Source organism: Lonchura striata, chromosome 10 (genome assembly GCF_050655825.1).
Source record: "Lonchura striata isolate lonStrDom1 chromosome 10, ASM5065582v1, whole genome shotgun sequence".
Classification (NCBI taxonomy): Eukaryota; Metazoa; Chordata; class Aves; order Passeriformes; family Estrildidae; genus Lonchura; species Lonchura striata.
In genome coordinates this window covers 11368676-11392639 of record NC_140712.1, presented here as the reverse complement: position 1 = coordinate 11392639, position 23964 = coordinate 11368676, and the positions used below count along the sequence as shown (strand labels likewise).

The 23964-nt window shown below is 39.1% G+C and overlaps 1 long non-coding RNA gene across 1 annotated transcript in view; it reads right to left on the bottom strand.

Moving 5' to 3' along the window:
* The window catches only part of LOC146766523 (uncharacterized), a 43539-nt gene extending 19575 nt beyond the window's left edge, over positions 1 to 23964 (bottom strand). Inside the window, exon 1 of the long non-coding RNA XR_014957511.1 lies at positions 8388 to 23964. This is a non-coding gene — a long non-coding RNA (uncharacterized LOC146766523). The remainder of the gene's footprint in view (positions 1 to 8387) is intronic.

The window sequence follows — 23964 nt, the reverse complement described above, 5'->3', positions numbered from 1 at the left end:
AACAGATTTTAAAGGCAAAGTCTTCAGAAGTACCTTAAGAGCTTAAAATGAAATAAGAAGTTGTTCCCTATGTTGTCCTATACTGATATTTATTATTTAAGTAACTTTTACAATGACTCACTATATTATATTTACAGTATTATACCATAGCTTTCTAAGATCTTGATATTGGCATAAAGGAAAAGAATCAATTATATAACTTAGAATCAGAATTTAATCCTTTCCTTGCAAGATACTGAGACAGGAGACAGCACCATTGCTTAATCAATTGCACAACAGAAGGGCATGCAGGAACCTAGATTTTCTTTCCAGCACTGCCACTGGATTGAGTGTGACCTTCATCAAATACTCATTCTACTCTGTAAAATCTAACTATAAATTCTCCTTCTAAAGAGATTTGAAATCAGAAAGTACTGTTAAGTACCCTAGATTTTATGCCAAATCCTTACAACAGTATGTGAAATAAGAGTTAAACTAATTTAAGGGAGACTATTAACTGGAAAGACTATGAGCTTGTCAAAGAGATATTAATTAAAGTCTGGGGACTGCTTGCCAGTGTCATTCTAAATTAATTGCTAATAGGTTACTCTTAAAAGTGGAGTGCAGCTGCAAGAACATCAGGCTCAAAGGAAACTCAATTTTGTTTATCATTCATTTTTACTTTGTTTAGCAAATGATTTCTAAATACCAAAGAAACCTGAAACTGTTTCTGGCAAGGATATTTTTGATTACAAAAGCATTTCTATAATCCAAATGGCAGGATTCATACACTTACTATAGAACTTTCTACAATTTTCTCTCTTTTTGTAAATTTCTGATAATATAACAACCTTTAGGACTGTATCTTATGTGTCTTTTAAGAGACAAAGAAGCCAAAAAAAATCTAACATAAAGTTAACAGCAGGTCTAGTGACCCCCAAATCATGTGTGCTTGGTATCATGCTCTTTGGGGATAATAATACCCATGAGAGCAATTCAGAAGAGGTCAGGGATTTCAAAGCCTTCAGTTTATAGTTAATGCGAGGGCATAGGGTGGGCACAGGGGTGGGAAGTGGTTCTTGCCCACTTCTGTCCCTATTTACAGGCTTTGTGTGCAGCTTTCTGTGTATGAGTTCTGCTGCTTTGTCTCACAGAAATTAGTGCTTCAGGAGGACAGGTAGTTCAAGGCTGTATTCTGATCTGAATTGAAATGGGGGATTTCTTTGAAGACAGTATAGCTACATGGGTGGAAAATAGAACATGAAGAGTGGAATCCCTGCTAGCAGGCTGAGGCCATTCTAGCAAAAGACCTGCCCTACACTGAGCTCCCTTCCTTGCCTGTGATTAAGACTCCCCTGCTTCTGATCTTGGACACAACTTAGCCAGGCTCCCCTTCCAGTCTGGGCATGCAGAGAGCTTCTGCAGGTACTTGCTTTTCCATTCAATGGTTGTGAGCTGCCACCCATGACACAGAAAAAATGTACCCCGCTGAATATCTGTTGAGCCATTTATTTTGGTTTTTTTATGCTATCTGATAATATAAGCATTTTCATCAGTCCCTAGGTTAAACAAAACCACAGATCATGATTTTAAAGGAAGTTGAAGAGGTCTGTGCTACCTCATACAGAAATTTTCGGAAGAGTAGGAATTCAGTGAAAGCACTTATCTTTTACCAAAGAATAAAGTGACAAACTGTTATCTCTTTTATTCCTACAGTTTCAATTTGAAAATATAAAAGCCATGACTACGTATAATTCTGCTTATTCAGGTATGTTAAATCCTGACAAGACTGTCAGACTCAAAAAGCACAGTTGAGGCTTTGTGGAAATCAGTGAAAAAAATTATAATTGATCTTAAAACATGTCAAAATTGTGCCGAAGTGTTTTGGAGTTTGACCCCAGAAAACAGGAATATGATTTACACCTTCCCATATTGATCATTCTGTTCAGACAGTCATGATCTTCATCATACTGGGACACTTCAGTGCTTTGGCTTTTATTTTGGATGCTGTGATTTTAGCAGTGTAAATATGGAGTGATATGGGTATATGGTAGGTTGAAGTGCTGATGACTATTCTGTTTAATGGCTTGAGAATACAGCTAACACAGATGTCTCCATATTGCTTGTGAACAGAAGTCTTCTTCTGTTTGCTTCGCAAAATTACATGACAAAGTACTACTATTAACTTTCAAAACTCTTTAATATCCTAATTAAAAGTCAGCTTCCTAATACTTACAAAACCATCTCAGGAAAGAGGGATGTAGTATGGATACATTAACTGTCCCATTTGGAACATCCAGAATCTAAACCTATGGCTTCAAAACCTCTAGCAGAATTTACCAGACAGTTCTGTTCAATACTGACATGACCAATTTAATAGCATTTTTCTTAAGGGGGATTTGAACCATGGCCTGAAGTTTCCCTTCCTCTCTGGTCATCTATTTATCCCTGAGCCACTACTTTTCTACTTGTACACACATATACTTGTGGTTTTCTTAGCTAGTATGTGCAGAATGTGACATGTGGAACCAAGCAGGGGGAGCACCAGCAGTTGGAGAAATCTTGATGACAGAAACTTTAAGGAGTGAACAAAGTGTTCCCAGGAAATGAGATAAGCTGGAATGATGGAATAACTTTCTGTGTGTCATGTCTGAAGACTCCATACTTGATATTGCTCTGAGAAGAAGAGCACCTGTAGTGCACCCTGTTGTGACTCTTTTTTGTGCAACACAGAATGAATTGACAACAGAGTAAGTCTTGTAACAATGCCATAAAAACCCATAGCTGTGCTTACTGGTCATGATGTAATTAAATAATATGCACACACTGCAAGGCAGATACTCTGCAGTGTCTGGTTGGTATCAGGACTCCTTTAGATCCTATGGACAAGGAAGTGACATGATTCACAGACCTCAGAACAGCTCTAGCACCCTGGCTACATGGAAGCTGGCAACTGACCGTCATGAAGAAAAGTTAAAAAGTTCCTTAATATTCAAAGCACGTTTAAAAAGAAGGGTCAGAGAAATCACAGTTAATATGTCCATATTGTCCTACCATAAAAGTATTTTTAACAATTACTAAAAGAACCTATACAGTGAGGTTTATAGATACATCGTAACTCAGATTCATGAGAAGTCTTACTTTACTGGATGCTCCAATTCAAGATTTCCAGGCATTCCATCTAATCTTCTAATCCAATAATCCAAAAATCCAGTAATTAAAGAATGTTTTGACAAAGCAACCTGAGGCTCATTCCTCTAATTATGCCATACAGTTTAGGCTTACTGACTTCAAATAGTCAGGTTTACCCATGTAAAATCTGCATTCATTATGTCTGGATTCACTGGAATCACAGACACTGCTGCAGAATTCAGCCTATTAACAGCTTCATCCAAACTGAGTCTAAATCAAGAAAAAGGAAATTCTGTGTCCTTGTTGAGAGTTAATGCAATTATGCCTCTAACACAAAGTCATAACCAAGACCCAACAATCTTTCAAAAAACCCCAGAATTTAATAAGCAGCTTTTAGAAATCACTCTTATTCTGCCATGTGTGTTGGATTTCTCTTTAATCTCTGCCATTTTGCTGGTTTTCTATCAGAAGGTGCAGGTCTGATGATTCAGTGAGACTGTAGGTACACAGTTGGTGGTGATTGGGAATGGGGCTGCAGCTCATCCTCAATGGGCTACAGCTGTGTAGGTCAGGTGAGCAGCACTGACAGCAATGAGCCATGGAGCGCCCAGGGGCACTGACCAATCCCAAAGGGAACAGAGGCACACAGGGGCACTGCATCAACATGAGGGTATGAAAGGTTGGGCTAAAGAAAAAAGAAGGACAGATGCTTGCAGCCTTCTGAAGTGATGTGGTGTCACTCTGTTTGAGCAGACTCCTGAAGCCTTCTGATGTGGTATGGTGTTACTGTGTATGGGGAAATGCTTAAAGCCTGCTGAAATTGTATGGGGATACTCTGTGTATTGTGGCTGTCTCAACTGTGACATATGCTGTGACAAGAGATATTAGATGTGCTAAAGTCATGGAGAAATTTGAAACTTCAGCAATGCAGGGAATTTATATTATGTTTAAGATAATAATAGAGTGTACTGGGTTTGCCCCAGAAGCTGTAAGAGAAATTAAATGATGCATTGAAGCTATTGTAGCAAAACACAGAATCATAGACTCATTTAATTTGGAAAATACCTTTGAGATTATTTGGTCTAACCACTGCCTTTTCAGAATTCTAAACTGGACTCAGGTTAAATATGAAATCTGAATTATCAGTCAGATACAGCATGTGTCTCCAGAAAAGTACTAGTTTGCTAGCAAAACAAATTACAATATTTTCTTTATGAGTTCTGTTGACCTTCAACCTGGTAAGAGGATAAAATGTTGAAAAAGCACAGAAATAGACAAGAGTGGTTTTCACAAGTGGAGCCTTTGTAATAGCTGTATCTGTGTGAAGGAAGGCTTGGATTGTTTGTTGTTTGTTTTGGGGATTTAGGATAGTAATGAACAAAGCAATTACAAGAGACAAAGATATGCAGCTTTTTCCTTTTCCCAACCATCTCGAGGAATTGAATCCACTGGCTGCCTGGAGTTCATTCTTATAATCTCTCCCTTAACCCTTTCACTTAGAGAGCCCTCAGTTTTCCTTTAGATGCAACTGAAGTTTGCTTGTGTCTGTGCCCAGACACTTGTTTCATTTTTATACTGGGCAAGAGTCCTTCTCTGTAGTGTTTGGTTCCTTTTACATGCATTAGTGTATTCTCAGACCACATCTACCTTTTCCAGTGTGGGCAGCATTATTACCAAAAATACAGAGTATAGTGACATTAGTCAACTGATCACATTGAATCATTCTTATTTTCCAAATGACCTCCCATAACTTCTCAGATTTATAATTTTTCTCTTGATTTGGTACAAGATTTTCACAATCCTTAAGCCAGAAGCTAAGGGGTTAAGTGTTTTTTCATCATATGTATATTGTACAGACTGAGATGAAAGCCATGGCTCAGCGAAGTCTTGCTTAACATGGTTATTAGCATCAAACACTCATTCTAAAGAGGTGTTGCTATGCACCTGCTATTTTAATTCATATTAGGTTTATTAAAACAAAAACAAAGTGTCAGACTAGAAACAGAATAGTGCTATGATCTGCTGGAAAAAAAAATACAGACAGATTATGAAGTCTGATCTTGCTACTGAGTAATGTCTTCATTTTGACTATTCTTTCTGTGTAAAATTTTTAGGTAGTATCCTCAGCAGAGATAGCTGGCACTGAAGCCACACTGTTTTTATCAGCAAGATCTGGATTCCTTTTATCTTGCATAAAACATGAATTACTAGCTTTTATGCAGTTGTCTTGCCCACTGTGGCTCTCTAAAGAAGAGGTGTGAAGCAAATAGTATTTATAAGGAAAAGGTGAAACGTGTTTCCCTCTTGCAAGGCGCCCAGCCTTGAGCACTCTTCACAACAGGATACTGAGCTAGATGGGCTTTTGGGCTGACCCAGCCCTTAACTTCTAATTCCCTCCTGTCACCTGGAACAAAGCCTGTAGTTCCTCTTTTGCTTCTAGTCCTGGTCAGACAGAACCAGGGAAGCAAATGACTGTACTGCAGTAACTACTAAACAGTCTGCTGGGATCAAACCTTTTGTGTGAAGCACTGAAATTGATCCTGTCTGCCAGAATTCTCACTACCAAGTGAGAAGTTGGTAGATGTTGGTATGCTTTGGATCATTCTGTGGGGTACACAGTTTGCCAACTGGACACTTAAAATACTGGTCAGGAGTTATTCCAAAAAGCACAGACTGCCTGTTGGAATTGTATCTTGCAATGCTGCTGACATCCTGCTCTGTGTCCTAGAATATCAGATAATGTTATATACTACCTCAGCTAGGAAAGATGAAAAAGAAAACATTGCTTGTCAATATACATGGATGAAACTGTTTCTCAGAAATCAGGTGACCTGAAACTCTGCTATAACACCTTAAGTCTTCAAGATTGCATTCATTTTCATAATTTGAACAGCACATCAATAAAGAATTTTAAAGACTTAAGATGAGTAAAGAAGATATTTAGAAAGTACAGAAGTATCAGCCAAACCTGGGGATCCAAGAGAAGCTTAATTGCAATGAGAAAAGGAATAAAATATAAATGTTAATGTATACATACAGAATACTCTGGTAGTATCTGTAACTACTTAGTGAAAAAACTGAATAGATCAGATCTTCTTTCCAAGTCTAGAGATTTTTTAGTACACAGATGGCCTAGAATTCAGTGGAAACAAAAGTATCACATCATAAGTCAATTGTTTAACATACTCTGTGTTTATATAAACTATGAGTAGACACAGCATTACTGTAATACCATGGTTGAGCAATCAGGCACTCAGGGGTCAGAAAACGCAGCACAGGTCAAACCACAATCATAATTCTCTTCTTTTCTTGCTTATGCGTGAAAATATGAGTCTGGATGTTCCATGGACTTATATCAGGGGGCCTGAGTGAACCAATAGCATTTAACAGCCCTGACCAGCCTCACCCGGGGCCTCTACCCACACCCCTGCCCCTGGGCTCAGGGGCTTCATTTGAACTCAGCCATGGATGTTTAGTCTCTGCCTGAGCTACGTCTTAGGTGTGCCTGTGCTTGGCCATCAAGCCTGCTGATCAGATCATGAGCTGGGCTGATTTCCCAGCTTCCTTTCACGTGTATAATCCTGCCTGATGGTTCCTGGCCTGACCCTCCCTCTAGACTGCCTGCCTTGATGCTGCACCTGCTTTGCCACCCCAAACTCACCTGGTTCTTGGACTTTGCTTAACCCCTGCTGCTTCCCTAGTCTCTTGCTGTGGTGCTGTGGGATGGAGCTCTGGTTGATAAGCCATCATGCTGGCTGTAATATCATGTTTGGCTTCTTTGGTGGGAGCCAGCCCCTGTTGTTATCTGACCACTTTATCTTAGCATTTCTGTTTCTTAAAAGGGAGAGTGTGACTTTCCTATATAAAGTCCTACTTCTCCAGTAAGACTTGAAAGCTAAGTCTGCATTTGGATTTAGAAGCTACAGACTACTGGTTAAAAGATGAAATTCAGTTAGTAAAATCTTGCAACAGTACGGTAATATAATACTAATAAATTGTACATTGAAACAAATTTAGATTTACATTTTATAAGAGATTTCACAAAGCCATTTTTATTGGCCTGCTAAAATCTGTCTCTTTTTGAATTTGTTTTCAAAAGCTTCTAGATTTCAGTTATGAAAACTAGGATTTCCTTTAACAACAAAAAAATTTAATTATTTGGAGGTTGTTTATAAAGTTGTGTCAAAAATACAGGAGTGTTCCACCTCTGCTATCAGTTTTTCTAAGACCAACAGTTCCATAGAAAATATTAAGAGAAGGCTAGAGCTGTCTCAAACTGGTGAAGTGGTGCATGTTTCTGGACTTCAGTGGTTTTAAAGAGAAGAGGTGAAAACTTCTGGCATCTTAGAATTTGGTGGCTCCTGTTGATTTCAGGGGAAACAACATCTTGCCCAATGGCTAAAACAGTGAGACTATTCTGTTGAATGAAACATTTCCAGAAACAAAATAAAATAAATAATAATAAGTTAGCAGTTGGCTCTTGGAAAGATTTACAATGCACAAGAGAAACCTAACTGACAAAAGAGATACTGCTCAAAGGAATTCTCATGGACAAAATATGTGCTTACTTTTCAAAGCCAAGGAAGCTTCAAGTACTTAAGGGTGGGGGTGTGTGCATGTGTGGAGATCCTAACCTGTTGCATGTTAGCAAAGTATGGTTAGAAAACAACAATCAGTGGCTTTGGAACTGGAAAAACTAAGGCCAGTGCCTAAGCAGTTTCTAGTCTGTTAAAGTTCATTTGCCAGTTTGAAGATGAAATTGCAAGGACTTTTTCAGAGTTTGAGAAATTTGAAGTCAGAAGAGATTGGCGGGGGGGAGAGGAGGGGGAGCATTAGATGGGGAAAAACAGTCTTTTGAAGTTTTGTATGCAAGGCAAGATCTGGATTTGTGCCTTTAAAGCAAACCTTCCTGATGTTACAAATTCAAAAAAAACTCATTGTGGCCAAAAGCCACATGGCATGCACTTATCTTTGAGAGGAAGGGGGAGGGAGAACAGTTCACAAGCAGGAAATGGCTTCCAGGTGTCTCTCTACTCCAGTGCACAACTTGATCACTACAAACCAGCGATGCCAGGTTTAGTAGTCCCAGCTGTTTTGCTTCTTCTCAGGGATTTGGACTAATCATGCATTATCACAGCCTTTCTGCTGGTGACACAGCATAGCCCTGGCTCTGGAGCTATGCTTGAACAGCTTACAGGCCGTGGGTGATTGAAAAAGTTACAGGTAGTCCTTCTCAATCAAGTACCAGCATGTGGAAATAAGCAGGGTACATATACCTCAGTCTGCGTAGGCACTCAGGCCCATGTGGGCAGAAATTCAAACCACATCTGTTCCTGGAACTGGGCAACAAAATCAGTTATTCTGCTGCTTGCTGTGTTGTGGAAGGAAGTAACTGGATGTGGCATTCTCTTTCCAACACTGAGCTCTGTACAGCTGGCAAAGAGAGAGGAAAAGATACATTTAATTTCTTCTACTTCCATGTTGGTTTCAGGTTTTCCCCTCCCCTCTTTCAACAGCAGAAACCCTTCTTCCTTGGGTAGTACTTTTTCATTGTACAAATGTGCCAGGAAGAGATTTACAAAGCCTCATCCCACCTTGTTAGTTAAGAATATAACAAAAAATTAATTAGCTTATATCTCACAGAAAGGAAAGTTAGTTTTAAGGAGTACTGTTTAAACATCCTTTTGGCCTTTTCCTCAGGCTGAAGTTTGAAGTTGTAGCATTAAGATGACAGAAGAGTGCTGCTATCCAGCCTACTCTGTTAGTTATATCAGGAGGAGATCATGGTGGGCAGAGCAGTGTCCTTTTATTCAGCAATGCAGTGTTTTTCCCAGCTGGGTAACTCTCCTGTTTTCTGGTTAACTAGAATAAATTTAATATTCAACAGAGAATGTAACATCTTGAGGAGGAAAAAGGAATAATAAAGAAAACTAACAGTAACTTTTTTTTTGACTGAGTATATTGTGTCACAAAATAATGATCATTTACTTGGCTACAGAAGCAATGAATGTTTGCATTCTCAGTTCTGGTGAAAGCTTCTCCATTGCTTCCCCAAGAGATACTCTTCGCACTGTGCTCTCTGGAGGACTATTCTGAACAAAACTCTTGAAGTTTGCATTAAAATATAATTTTTTTGTGACTATTTCCCTTTTAAAGATGAGTGAAAATATAGCAAGCAGTTCTTTGGTGTGGAAAAGACTGGCAATAATGTAATAATGTAATGGCAATTTTCTCAAGGTACAAAAGCAGTTTTCCCAAGCCAATGGAAGAACATATTAGTGAAAAGCTTAATGAAGCAAATATTTGTAGCCAAAAGCAGTCTGAAGTGCAGAAATTAGCACTGTATTTTCATGGCAGTGCAAAAGGTGAGATGGATGGCATGACAGCAGCCAGCAGCAGCCATCTCACACTCTGCCTGTAGCAGTGCACTGGCACTTGTTACAAGCCTGCACTGTGGTTATGAACAGCCCTGTAATGTGACAGGCTGCATTATACAGGGCACATAAGGAGCCAAGACACCACCTTCTCTCTTTCTCTGTCTTTGTTTTCTGACAGTAACAAACACCCTGATGATAAATGCTCCTACATCATGGTGTGCTGGCTCTATCAGCACTCAATATTCAGTTGATGATTCCATGAAGCCCTGAGATATTTCCACAGAGGTGTAGGGTCATGCTTTTGTTTTTCTTGTCCCACTATTTAATATTGTAAGTTTTAAACTCTACTTCTCAGAGTGTGAGAAACCCTAAAAAGCTTTAAGCTGTAACCCACAAATTCTATTGTCAAAACAGGAAAACTCTGTATATCCAAGGTTTTATTACCTATTTTTTGACTAACTGCCTAGTTTCTTCCCAGATTAGTCTGTTTCAAAATTAAGCAGACTACTCCTGCACCAGATGTCCAGATGCTCCTCGGGAGAACAGAGTTGTTTTTCAATTGGCTCACTGTCTTTTAATGAGGCAGGGGACTTGTGACCTCGTGCATTGTGGCTGATAAATGGTAGGATGTACCCACATGTACTCACAGAAAACCTGCAAACACAAATGAGTTGTTGGTAATCTCTAGACTTTCCTAGGGAAAGGCAATCTTGTGGGCAAACACTTAAGCAGAAAGCTAATGCTTAATAATATGTGATTTTAAACTGCCAGTGCACAAGCCTGTCAACATTTATTTCCAGGTTCTCTGATCCTTTTTATTAGTTTCCTGTCTTGTTTTCATCTTAACCAAGTCACAGAAAGGAATGATTTTCTTTTGTTAACAAATATTCAATTTTTTTCTTCAAATCTGCTTGCATTTCTCAAGGGTCTGAACAGGTTAAAGATGTTGTTTGTGCTGCTTGAAAGTAAAGTATGCTCTTAAACAAAAAGTTATGTAACTTTTAGAAAATAATATCACATGCTAGACCATTATGCTAAAATCTGATCAGATAAGTAAGCTTTGCCTTCATTAAGGGCTTTAATCTTGACTATACTCAGGGCAGCTTCTAAACAACAGCTTTGGAGTTTTCTTCCAAAAGATCTTTCATGCTCTAGTCTGGAATTTTTAAAGTAACTAACACAATGTTTTTAGAAATCAAAAGCAACACTTTCCCCCCTTTGTTTTTAAAAGTAACAGGGTGATAACAAAAAAACTTCCCTTTGGCTATAAACTGGGTGTTAGAAATACCCAAAAGCTGAATCCTAGTCTGGGTTTAAAAGAAAAATTATTTTATTTTAATTTCTTTCTCCAAGACCTCTTTTCTGAGATGCATTTGAGCCTTAGATCTCTGCTTGCATTGCCACGAAACTGATGAAAGTCTGAGATCTCAATCAAAGGCTTAACAAAACAATAATCCTCTATTGCCCTAATTCTTTTCGGAAACATCTCTCTCTGACAAGAACAGTCCCTAAGCTTTTACATCTTTTTTTCTGCTTAAAATTACTTTCCTAATTAGAAGGAATTGTTTCCTTCCAAGCCTTTGTGCCTAAAGAACACTGTATTTATGGAAAAGATCTCTCAGACTCTTTAGTTCCCTGCCCTCACATACTACGATAGTGATTGGACTCCAAAAATTCCAACTTCCTTTACAAATAAGCAGGAGAATTCAGTAGCATTCCTCATAATCTATCCAATTTCATTTGAAGCAAAAAACAGAAATAGCAGGAATAATCATGAATCACAGACTTCATGCATAGTGTAAACACTAACTTTCAAGCACAACTTCACAATTTAAAATTAATTTTCTTTCCCAAATATATTTACTTTTTACACTTCCATATTAACCCTGAGGTTTTACACATCATGCTAAACAGGAATTTGAATCAGAATGTGTGAACACAGTATAGGTAGAATTAGTTAAGTATTGAACATTAAGAAGGGAATGTAAAACAGATTTCCATATCAGAGGGTTTGGGTTTGTTTGTTTGTTTGTTTTTTTCTTTTTCACTCAGCAGCTGCCCATCCTTAGACATAAAGACTTCATTTCAAGAAGGTACTTCTGCAGGAATAGTATCAATAGTTTCAAGTATCTGAGTAATTCTGTACACCTAGGTTGGACACATGCTCAGATGTCATCCTGACCAGGTTTCTTGTAATAAATTTACCTGCCAACAAATTTGAATGTGCTAACTGCTGACATGGACTATGCTCCTAGAAGTTCTTCACAGGCTGCAACAAGATTTGGAAGGTCATGAACAATCAATTAAAAAGCAGATGAATTTGAGTACAGCTGAAAAGCAAATAATTCCTACTAAATGAGGTGACTCCAAGCAGGTTTGGAAGAGCATTGAATGAAATTTGTTGGTGTACTCAGTGTGAAGGTGTGATGATGGCCATGGCTCCTGCATCTAAGTGGTTGCTTAAGCAGCTATCCAGTAGGCATGGCTGCACCTGATCTGATATTCTTTCTTCAGAAGTAAATGGAAATAGCTGCTCTAACAACTGACTGTCTCTTTCTATGCCTGTGAATACCACTGCTTAAAATGAGAGGAGTGTTGAAGCTGGAGAAATGATCCATCTTGCATTTAGCAGGAACCCAGCTTAAAAAGGCCACCACTGATTCATGGCAAGGTCTTAAATTCATCTCCATTGTATATTGAAATCTGGGAATGGACTGCTTTTCCTCATTCTTATTCACATCTCAGGATATTGCAATCACAGAAAAAGTCCAGATGTTGACAATGATTAAAAACAATCTGAAGAGACTTCTGTAGTGCCAGATTTGTGGAAACTTGTGCTACTGAGCTGAGACAGAAGTAACTAAGATCATGAGGTTGTGTAAAGCAATGAGTATCAGCACCAGTGTTTCCACTGCTGTCCGCAGTAGCCCACTGGAACCCAGGCTAGCTCTGTACACTCCAGTAGCCACGACAGTGTTAAGAGTGGGGAATGGAGGACTGGGGTTTGCCCACAGCTGAAGGGCTGCAAGCTCTATAGTGCACACTGTTACAGCCACAACAGGGACCAGGTGAAGGAGGAAGCGCTTTGTCTTGAGGTTCCATGGCAAAAGTCTATTCCAGGTGAAGAAGGTAAAACAGAAGAGCCCCAAGCACCTCAGTGCAAGGGTTAAAAACAGCTACAAACCAGGCCGTGGAGACAGAAAATCAACCAATAGGGAAACTTCAAGGGTGGAGCAAGGGGATTACATCAGTCATGTTGGAGGAGAGGGAAAGGCACATGGGCCAATGTGGCATCATGGATTAGGGGATTTCCAAATGGGTGTTTTAATCAGGGATTGGCCCAGGGGGTGAGTGGCATGGAACATTCAGGAAAAAGGGGCAAGGTCACCTTGACAGCAGGGAAGGAACTAGAACAAAGGGAGGGGGGTAGCTTGAGGGACAGCTTTAAGGGAGAATACAATTTAGGGAAAAAACAACTTGGGGAAAATGTGGGGGGATAACAGAATGAACCATTTAATTTAATTTAATGAAATTAACATGAATTGCAACAACTGTCCTATTGAATAAGAAGACAACATACAATAAAAAAGATCAGATATTAAAATATGGTTTTACAAATATTGCTTTCCCTCATCTAGGTAGCTAAATACAACAGGATATTAATCTGATGGGATTAAACATATTACTAAATAGTTAAATGAATTACAATATCCTCTTATGTTCACTAGGTCAAGTAACTTTATTTTTCAGAAAAAGATTTGATTATTATTTGGGAATAGAAAGTGCTGTAGGTCCACAGTTCATGGTAACTGGGAGTGGGGCTGGGCCAAGCCTCATCCCCAGTGGGTGCAGCTGTGAGAGGCAGGTGAGCAGCATTGACAGCAATGAGCCATGGAGTGCCCAGGGGCACTGACCAATCCCAAAGGGAGCAGAGGCACACAGGTGTGATGCATCAACATGAGGGGCATGAAAGGTTGGGATAAAGACCAAAAAGGGGCAAACACTTGAAGCCTTCTGCAGTGACATGATGTTACTCTGTATGGGCAGAGGCCCATGTGGCATGTGGTGGTGTGTAGCATGTGCCCATGTGCGGTATATGCTGCAACAAAGTGCTGCATAATTTGGGTATACATAATCTTTTTAATTTAAAAAAATGTTCTAGAATTTTTTTTTTTTTAATTCTGAAGGTACTCTCCTTAATTAATCCTAAAATTTCCTCTAAAAATCCTTGAACACATGGATTTACACCCTAGAATTTAAAATTCTGTTTTGATGGCAGATGCTACTTATGTTCTTCTTTTGACACCTCAGAGGATGAACGTGGAAGAGGTTCCTTTTGTTTGCATTGTTACTGCTCACAGCTCCATGAGGGAGTTATATTTCTGAGTAAAGTCTGAGATGTGTCACTAATGATGAACACGCGCATCTATGTTGTAATCAGATATTCTAAATGAAGGGTCACCCTATAGCTTGTATAGTTTAACACGTGTGCAGCTGGAGGATAAGAGAAAGTAGAGGAAGGACTCATCTTTCTCATAGTCTGAGTCTGCTTGGGGCCAAAACCTGGCAGACTGCAAAAAGAAACTTGTGCATCTGGACAAGCCATATCAGAACAGAGAAGGCTGCTCTGACTTGAAAACAAGCAAAATCTGTGAAACAGATCTGATCTTTTGAAGAGCCAGTGCAGAGCAGCAGAAATGACAGAGCAGAGGGGCCATGTTGAAAAGTGACTGCATCATCAGCACTCATGGCAATGGGAAAACTCTGGATTGACAACAAATAAGCCGATCAGGCAAAATACACTCAGCTGCTTCACAAGTCCACATGCAAACTTGGAGGAAGCTGAACTGCACAGCAGAGCCAGCTGGCTGTTCCCGAGGGTGGGCCCACTGCCAGGCAGCTGTGACAGGGGGAGCCAGACTCAGTAGCCACCCCCTGATGACCTGGGCTACCCTGGGATTGACTGATACTCTTTATTAGGAAGGGAGAAGTTGACTTCATTTTGTGAAAATAGCCATCGATTTTGTTAGTTATTGTTTAAAGATATATATACAGCCCATGTCCTACAGTCTGCTGTTTGCATTGCAAAATAACAAAGAGCAGAAGAACATCTCAGTAAGAGTACAAGAAAAAGTTTAATTCATTTTTTCCTCCAGAGGGAAGTTAGAAATGAAACTTTAGGCAAGAGCTTTGAGACATGGCTATTTTGCCAAAAAGAAGTGTAGATATTAAAACTGAACCTCTTTGAACCAATTTAGAAGTTTAGTTTTGAGCCTCTTCTATGATTTAAAAAAAAAAAATCTAATGTGATTTATTGTTTATTTTCTAAACATTTAATGCCTCTGTTCAACTAGGAAATTTAATTCCCTAGTTTCACACATGGAAAAGTGTATACCTGGATGTGGCTGGATAAGGACAGTTTCAAAGACAGTGTAACACTGATCACAGAAGGAGGCTGTCAAAGCCACTGTGTAAGCACAGGTCAGCACATTTGTTAAAGAAGATATTTGTCTTACTTCAAAAATTAGGGGTATCCCTTCAGTGAAGTACTAGAAGATGCATAAGTGCAAACACTGCCAGCTGCCCCTGCTAATGCAACAAAACAAAACAAATTCTTTCACTGTACATCAGAAAAGAAACATCACTAACACCCCCTACCACTCCTGTGTTTTGCTATAGAGTATTAAAAAACAGGAAAACACAATATATGTATTAGGATGCCACCCCTTCTCCCCTTCATGGATTTCAGAGAGGAAATGATGAGTGTTTCCATATATTGTTTTTTCACTCCAGAAAAAAGAATGAAAATCATTTTCTGTACCCAGTTTCTGCACCTGGGGCCTAAATGAAGGGAAGTAGGTAAATAGTTCCAAGTAATTAATATAATGAGTCAGAGGGGCCACAGACGGAAAGAGGAGTTTCTCCAGTTTAAATGTTTGCATTCATGCTTTGCCTAAAGCAAAACAAACTGTCTTCTGGTTTGTATTTTCCCAATGAAAACTTCCATTTGTCTTATTGTCACTCCAGCATGTGCATCATTTACAGCTTTCACTGCTTGAAATATGCAAGTACTGTACATTGCAAGATTTTTTTTTCCTGAGCTTTTAAGATTTTCTAGAATTGTAGAATGTGCTGTAAGAAGTGAACCATTAAAGGCAGACTCAATGTAGAATGTGTTGTGGGTAATTTTTGTAAGTGGCTGCAGCTTAGAGGTACTGTGATGTTTGCTGTGTAGTGAAGTCTCCAACCCCAAATGAAGTGCATTGCTCTTTTCACACTTCAGAAAAAGAGGATCCACTACAGGAATGACTAAAGTTGATAAGTTACATCCTGACCGGCCATTATAAAGAAAAGATGATGGGTATTGAGTTTCATCTGTTTCTGATATTCTGGTCCTTTAATGTGAGCTGCAGAGGTGTGAAAATCTACAAAATACATTCTTGAACTCTCTCCTAGAGTTAGAAATTTATGTCAACCTCTTCTTACAAAATGGGAGGAAAAGTATAATCTGTTTTATCTAATAGCTCGGTGAAGAGACGATGAATTATCAGAGGAACTCTGTGTTCAGGTCTTGACTCTGAGGGTATAAGATTTGCATTTCTAACTTGCCATTTTAAGAGCCTCAGTATAAGGGAGGTTTAGGGGAAACACTTGTAGTTTCTCCTAGGGAAGTGAAAACACTGCCCACCAGAAATACTGTGAATGAAAAGAGAACTAAGTATGACTATTTGTCTTAATAGTTTGTGTACTTAAGGTTGGATGAGGCCTAGGTTTTTTTTTTGTCAAATCTCTACTTAATCCTGAGAAGAAAAGCTCTGTGAGACAAAATCCTTGTCTCTGGCCAATCATTGTGTTCATGACTTGCAACAGAAATATTTTCCACAATCAGACCTCAGGCAGCAACATTTCTGTTGAAGAGACTTGTCTGATGAGTGCAAATAGTTAATTTTTGCCAGCTCTCACAAAGAATTTCATTTGACTATGACAAGCCTGCAGTCAGTGTACTAGGTAATATCAAGCCCCCTTTGTGTGATCCAGGGACATGCTCTAACCTGCAAGTTGCTAGTGATGAATTTGATGTGGAAGCTGGAGACTGGAATGTGGCAAGCTCATTTCATTGGAAGCCAGCAAACAGCTATTAAGCTTGGTCTATGCTTACAAGATTTCCCTGGAATAGATGCTGTTGAATTTGGCCAAAAAATGCTCAGAAGGCTTCCCCAGGCAAAACAAGATGCACTGACTCATGTGCTCTAAGCTGGGCCTACAGAAGAGCTGCTGTAGGAGTGAAGAATCACACTGGATCCCAAGTGACACTGAATCCCAGGTGAGTGATCACTGGTGAAGTCTTAGAAAATAGACTGAGCTCCCATCTAACAGTACCATCTGATGGTAAGTATGTAAATCCAGTGTAAGAAGCAGAGTAGCTGTTTCTAGGAAAAGTTTGAATTGGGAAAACTCTGCTTCTGTAGTACCTGTTTCATCTCCTGCCCGTCTAATGACCTCTTAGGGCAAAGGGCAGTTCTGCTGTTGCAGTGCAGTTCCAGCAGAGCATTTTTGACAGCCCGGTCAGTCAGGGATCACACCTCCAACACCCCCCACTCAGAGCAGGGCCGCCACAAGTCCGCAGCCTCTTCTTGGTCTCACCTAGGGAATATTAGTCCTTACACTGATTTAAAATGGACAGTTCTGATTACTAAAACAAAATTCTTATCTTTTTGAGGTTTATAGACTCCACTCTCAATGGAAAAAGCAACATTTCTTAAGCACACAGAATTAACTCAGTTGTTTCTTGGCTGAGTGGAACATAAAACTTTGTATTTTAAAAAAATATTGTATTGTTGAGGGAAAAGTATAGCAGGATACATTTTTATTTAGTCTATTGCACCTAGAATTTTTTTTCACTTGCTAATTCAATTTAAAAAGAATAAGAAAACAGGTTGGGAGTATGGTGAGGCAATCAATAAAACTACAGACAAATGAAAGTAAAATAAAGTTAAATCCTTCCCAACAGAATACCAGATAGCACAATGTGGAAGCATCATCTTCATGTAACTAAGGATTTTAAAAAATATTTAAATGGCTTATTTGGAACAATAAGCTCTTATACAACTCTCAGTGGCCTTGCAACTAAAAATACATTTTATTTAGTATTTCTTTCAACTTGTTTTAGAGCACATCAATACTTTTCTCAGAAGATACTATCACTGTTTGGCAGAAACATACTTGCAAAAATAAACTAAATCCAGAAAAAGTTTTCAGGATGTTTTTGGATAAAAATGTGGATAGTGACTCTGCCCACATCAAAAATAAAACACACAAGATCTACAATGTTCTTTGCTAAATATAAACATCCTAACATTGATAAGCTTTACAGAAAAAGAAATGGATTGCCATATATTATTACCATCTCCAGTATTTTAAGAGCACCCTCTACAGTCACAAAACATTAACTAGGAAGAGTTCTTCCTAAAGAAAATAGTATTAACTGAAAACTGGAGTAGCAGTTTAGTTCATTAGCATAGTGCCAGATCTATATAAACATATCTCTCCTGGTAAAAATGTGCAGACTTTGCACAAATGCCAAAGATAGAATCTATTGCATCACCAAAGGCTCCATCTTTGATAACTCAAAGTACCTTATGTATTCTGTGCTGACTCATAATTAGGCTGTAAGCTTCCTCTCTTAAAGTAATGGATGGCTGTGGGATCTGAAATGGAAACACATAAAATACACTGTTATTTGCACAGGAGAATGAGGAACGAACCATGGTAAAGGCCAGGATGAACTAGTTCCCCTGAGTAAATTTAATTTGTTTGTTCAGCTCTTTTATAAGAGTTGTGAAAATTGAGTACTTACTTCATAAGTGTAACTTAAAAATTTTAAAAAATTTAATTTTCTATGAAATGCTTATTATACCCATATACATTCTAGCGTTGAAAACTCCAATCCTTTAAAACCTGCCTTTAAGTTGTTTTTCTGTGTTTGTCCTAGATTCACAAAGATACAGTTATTTTCTTAAGTCTTCAGTGCATCAGTAGCTAAATTACTGCAGGTGAATCAGGAGTGATGTTTTTCTTTCAAAGAGAAGGTATAGTATCTCTGAGTGGATTCTTAAAGTAATTGGATATCACTAAAATGTTTACATCTCTTCGAAATTTTTGCTTCACGAAACTGTTTAAATGGCACTACCTCACCAAATTAAGAAAAGTAGCTGGAGATAAAAACAAATGTAAAAATATTAACGGTAAATACTTTTTTTCCCTGGTCTTTCACTTTCAATCTACTCGGTACTGTGCCGAAGGACGGAACTGTTACAAGTCCCGCGGCCAGCAGGTGGTGCCATTGCCCCACAGCACAAAAGGCCCGCGGCCGCTGCCCCCAAACTCAGCAGAGAAAGGGCTGGGACCAGGTGCTGCTTTAGGCTTCCACGAACGCTTCCCTATCTTTGTCCAAAAGTAGGGGAAAACCCACCCCAAACCGTAATTGCTAAGACATCTATGCACTCCTATAAGAAAAAAAAAAAGAGTTAATTTTTACTTGGGATAGTAATGCTTAGATTTAGACTCAATTTCACCTCTCTATTGAAATAAAGAGCATAGAAGTAATTTCATTTATGACATTACTATTTCTGTGATAATGAATCAATGTTTACATCTGCAATGACTGAAACAATACACCCTTTAAGCTTTCTTCAAATAAATACATTGGCAATGCTGACAAATCACTATGTATTTGTGGAAATAGAGGTTCAGACTATGCTACTCTTAAAAAATTAGTTTGTTGCAGCCTGGGCACAGCTAAATACCAGTGGCCTGGGCTTGGCCAAGGAGAGCTGCACAGACCACAGCCAAGCAGGTAATGACTACAATGGTTTCTGGAACTTTAATGCATTTGGTAGTACTTAGGCTTTTTGCAGGTTCCTTCTGGAAAAAAACTTTTTTCATTGCTAGGATTACTGAAATAAGACTAGTGGGAGCAAGACTGTGTCACTAAGGGGTAGGAAGAAACATGGGTTTAGCCAAAAGTTATCCAAGGAGAGGAAATGGAGATCAGAAAGCCTCATCATAGCTAGCTGCTGAACAGCATCCAAAATCTTCAATTCGTATCAGTATTAATTATTTACTTAATTACTTGACTACATATTTCTTCTAAAATGAATATTGAAACTATCACATTATTTATTATCAAACTTTGTTGTGTGTATTTTTCGCTCATCAGCTTTTAAAGTCAACGGCATCTTCTCTTAATCTCACTCTTGATTTCTATGTACATAACTAAGGTTAATAATTGTACAGTCTTAAATTCAACATGAAGAGCATTTTTAAACTTGAACTATGATGAAATTAAATTCTACAGAAGTTACAATTTAAATCTTCATCACCTAAGTTTTTTCTTACCATGCATTAGCGTTTTCCAGTGTTGAAGTGATCTGAAAATTTAATCTCTCATTTTACAATTTAATGTCATTTTATGCATTTTATTTAATAAAACTTATTATCCTACAATGTAAATATGTTCTTGAATATATGGCTAGGATTATTCAGGCTGTTTTAGAGCTCATGGAATGCTAAGGTTAGAGATAGAGAGAACCCTGTGCTCTGGGTTCTGTCAGCACTACCCTGTGTTTGACAGCTGTATGTGGGAGAAGAGAGAAATGGGAGAAATGTAAAAGATGGGCTACCACCAACCAGAAAAGGGGGAGGGGGGAAGAAGGGAGGAAGAGAGGAGAGAGAGAAGGTTCCCTGTGAAAAGAGGGGAGTAGGGAGTAAAAGAAAGGTAGAAAACAAAAGGCCTCCTTTTTTGGTTAGTTGTATTTGAAAAAAAACCAGAGATCATACATTAAAAAGCATCTGATAAGAGTGTAAAATTTCATTTCTTCAAATGCCTCATCTCCTTCTCAGAAAGTAAAGACCTGAATTTTTAAGATTGTTTCTTGAAATAAGAAATAGATTAAAATGTCTACTTAATAGTTTACTGAATATAGTAGTAAGGATAACTGCTATTTATTAAGCAACTGACATCTAATCTTTGATAATAAAGAAAAATTCTAAAATATATTGTAAAAGATAAGTCAGAAGCAGTGCTTCAATGGAATTATATACCAGACTTTTTTCCTCTACTTTCTACTGTGATTATTGGATTAGATCCTTTCCTGAAAGAAAATGGGGGATGATAATGAAGAGCCAATACTCAGTTAAGTGTGTAGTGGAAGAGCAGAGAGCTAGAGGTGCATCTTGCTAGGAGCCAAGCACAGCACTGATGCACCAGGCTTTCAACACAGATACTCACTGCACAAGCAGAGCTGGATGCAGGAGCACTGCTCAGCTCCCGAGTGTGCTGGAGTAGCCAGCAGCTGGAATTCATCTACAGCACAGGCTGCTGGGGCATTACTGTTTGTTTTTGCTCGAGCTGCAAACTCCATTTTGTATTGTGTTTCACAAGTGCCTGAACAGAGAGACATCAATCATAGTGTCAGAGCAGTTCTGTAGACAAGGACCAAAACCTTTACTTAAAGGTAAGGAAAAGAAAAATAATTGGCTGAGGAGTGGGAAAGGAAATGGCAGCCTGCACAGAGATGATATTCTGTATATGACCTAAGTCTGTCCTCAGTGCAATTTTAGCTTATTGCTGGGTTTGTATACATTCCTTCAAAAAATTCTTACCTCACTGGATAACCTTGTATTTTTGCAGTATTACAGCTGGACTATGGCTCTTACTGAACAGTTCATGCTTGCAGCATTACAATAACCAAGTACTTGTAAAACTCATGTTCAGAATATGCCAAAGATCTGTAAGAAACTGTTTGACAAAATGTTTGACGTAAACTACAGTTTTAATGAAATATGAAAGGCTCAAAGGTTTAAAATAAACTTCTCTCAGAGACTCAAGAAGTGTAGGATAGAGCTTGTGAAAATCCAGCCAAAACTTCAGTTTGGGATGCTCACAGCCAAGACAAGTAATTTAGTAATTGTACTTGTCCTACCTTTTTCTTTTTTTTTTCATCCCCCCCATCTTTAATACAGAAAAATAGAGTTAAATGAAGGAAAGAAATAATAGAAAGAAAAATGCTTTGGCATATTTTTCTGAAACTCAGTACAGGAGAAAGGTTTTCTGAGCATTTTAATGCTAAACATAACAGATAGCAAGTGAATTGTCTCCTAAGCTGTTACCTGAGAGGTGGATAAGAAAAAAAGTTATAGACTATATAGTAACATCTGGTAGTCATCTAGACTGCTGGTTTTAGCAAGAAATTATTCTTATGTTTTTTCTTTTTTTGGTTTGCATCTAAATTCAATGGAAATGTATTATTATACATCATTGATTAACGCTGTCTTCATTAACCTTTAACAACAACATGAAAATTACAGGTGTATAGACCTCTTTAATTAAGCATTTTGTTTTCTATTAAGTGCAATTCCTTCACATCTTACCAAATGACAATGTGAGGCTGGACAAACTGTCAGCATGTTTCTTAACACTTTTGTTGTAATAAAATACAGCCATTATAAATGTCTGTATAATATCTGTGAGTTCAACTGTAATGTTGCCACACAGCTCATGTAACTGAGAAAAAAAGTTTAATTACTTTCTTTTCTACTCATTGTATCCCAGTTTTTCAGGTAGGGTGAGGGTATAAGCTTCATGTGCTTTCTCAAAAACTACAGGGAAAGGAGCTAAGCAAACTCTATGCATCTTTTACTTAAACAGTTCCAAGATTATGGGGTTATGTGGAAAAAATGCATATGAAAAGCAAATATTAAATGGCAAAGTATGTAAAAGATCAGATGGCAGCACAAGTTTGGGTTGTTCTGTCTCATGAACATATTTTTTGTTAATATTAAGGGCAGAAAACTCCATAAATCTATGCCTTTCTTCTCAATAACCATTTTGAGGGAGAATCAATTTACTGTGTTATGTAGACGTGCAGCAGAAGTCTTTACAGACCCTGTCACACTGAATACTTCCATCCTCTCAGCAAACACTGTCAGTTATCTGCAAATACCTCACTAGCTGCCTCCTTTGAACTGTTCATAATTTGTGCAATTCCTACAGTTTACAGCTCTTCCTACTGATCACCCATCAAAATAGTATTTTATCACAAGTAGTTGTTGCCAGACATTACTGTCTCATTGTTTTGCTTTTGACTGTTTCTTCCAAGACCCAACAGATCCTCATGGAATACTGACTTTTAATACTACCTCATGGAATACTGACTTTTAATACTACCAAAATTCTTAGAATGTATTTAATCTTATGGGGTAGATTTGTGAGCACTTTAGCTTTTTTTCCCCCAACACAGAACCCAAAGCTGAATACAGTGTCTCAGCAGTGTTTAAACTGATGTTGCATTTGGAATACTGCCTTTTCCAGTTGAACCTATTCTGTTTATACATTCTAATGAAGACAGGGCCATTCTCTACAGAAGATCCATACAATTATATAGAATTCCATATATATATATACACACATACAGTAGTCTTTGCTAATTGAGCTTGTTTTCACAGACATGTAACGGGTATCAGAGCAGCTGATAGCAATTTGAGCAGTGACCTCCAGTAGTGACTGTTGGATTTGAGAAGAGGATGTGTTCCTATCCATGCTCCTCCTGTTGAACAACTTTGACATGGCTTCCATGACTCATATACTAAATTCTTCCTTCTCATGTTCACTGCCCAGCATTTTTCTGTTGTAGACAAGGATATATCACATTTTGTTGTGTTTTTTTTTCCTCCCTGTAGATTCACTAGAGCCTTTCTTCTGACTATGGTCCTTGGTTAATGTTGTTCAAACCTTGAGAACAACTTTATAAACATGGAATTGTCTGAGGCCCATTTTTTGCGACACGGTTACAGACAGTGTTTTGGGTTTTTTTGGATGACACCTGAGAACCCCCACCTACCTTTCCTTCACTGATGATCAGGGAAAGAGACATGCCGCAGTACGGCGGCACTTCAGTTCGCACCCTATGTGTAGAATATTCTGGAATCACCTTGTGATATTTCCAGTCTAGCTGAAGTCAGCGTGGCAATCGCCCAAAGTGCCCGAGGCACCGAGGTGTGCCCAGAGGCGCTTGTGCCGCCGTGTGGGAGCAGCACGGCCCCGTCGGAGCGCGGCGGCCCCGCGCTTCCCGCTCCCCTCACGCCCGCCCTGCCCCGTCCCGGCGCTGCCGCAGCCTTTCCCGCCGGGCGGGCGGCTCGCCAGCCGCCCCCACACGGCGAGGGAAAACCAACCCCACTGTCAGGCGCCCTCCAGCCGACAGTACCCGGGCCCGGGGCTGGGTTTCTTCTTCGGAGGGCTGTTGTGGCCGGCCCGTTCCGTCCCGGCGCGGTTCGCCGCAGCCCTCGCTGAGGGGGAGCCGGGCGCCCTCCCCTCAGATTGCGGCGGTCGGTGTCCGTCGGGGGCCGCGCGCTCCCTCAGGAGGCCGAAGGCCGCGGGCGGGACGCCGGGGTCACCTGCGGGAGCGCCCCCCGCCTG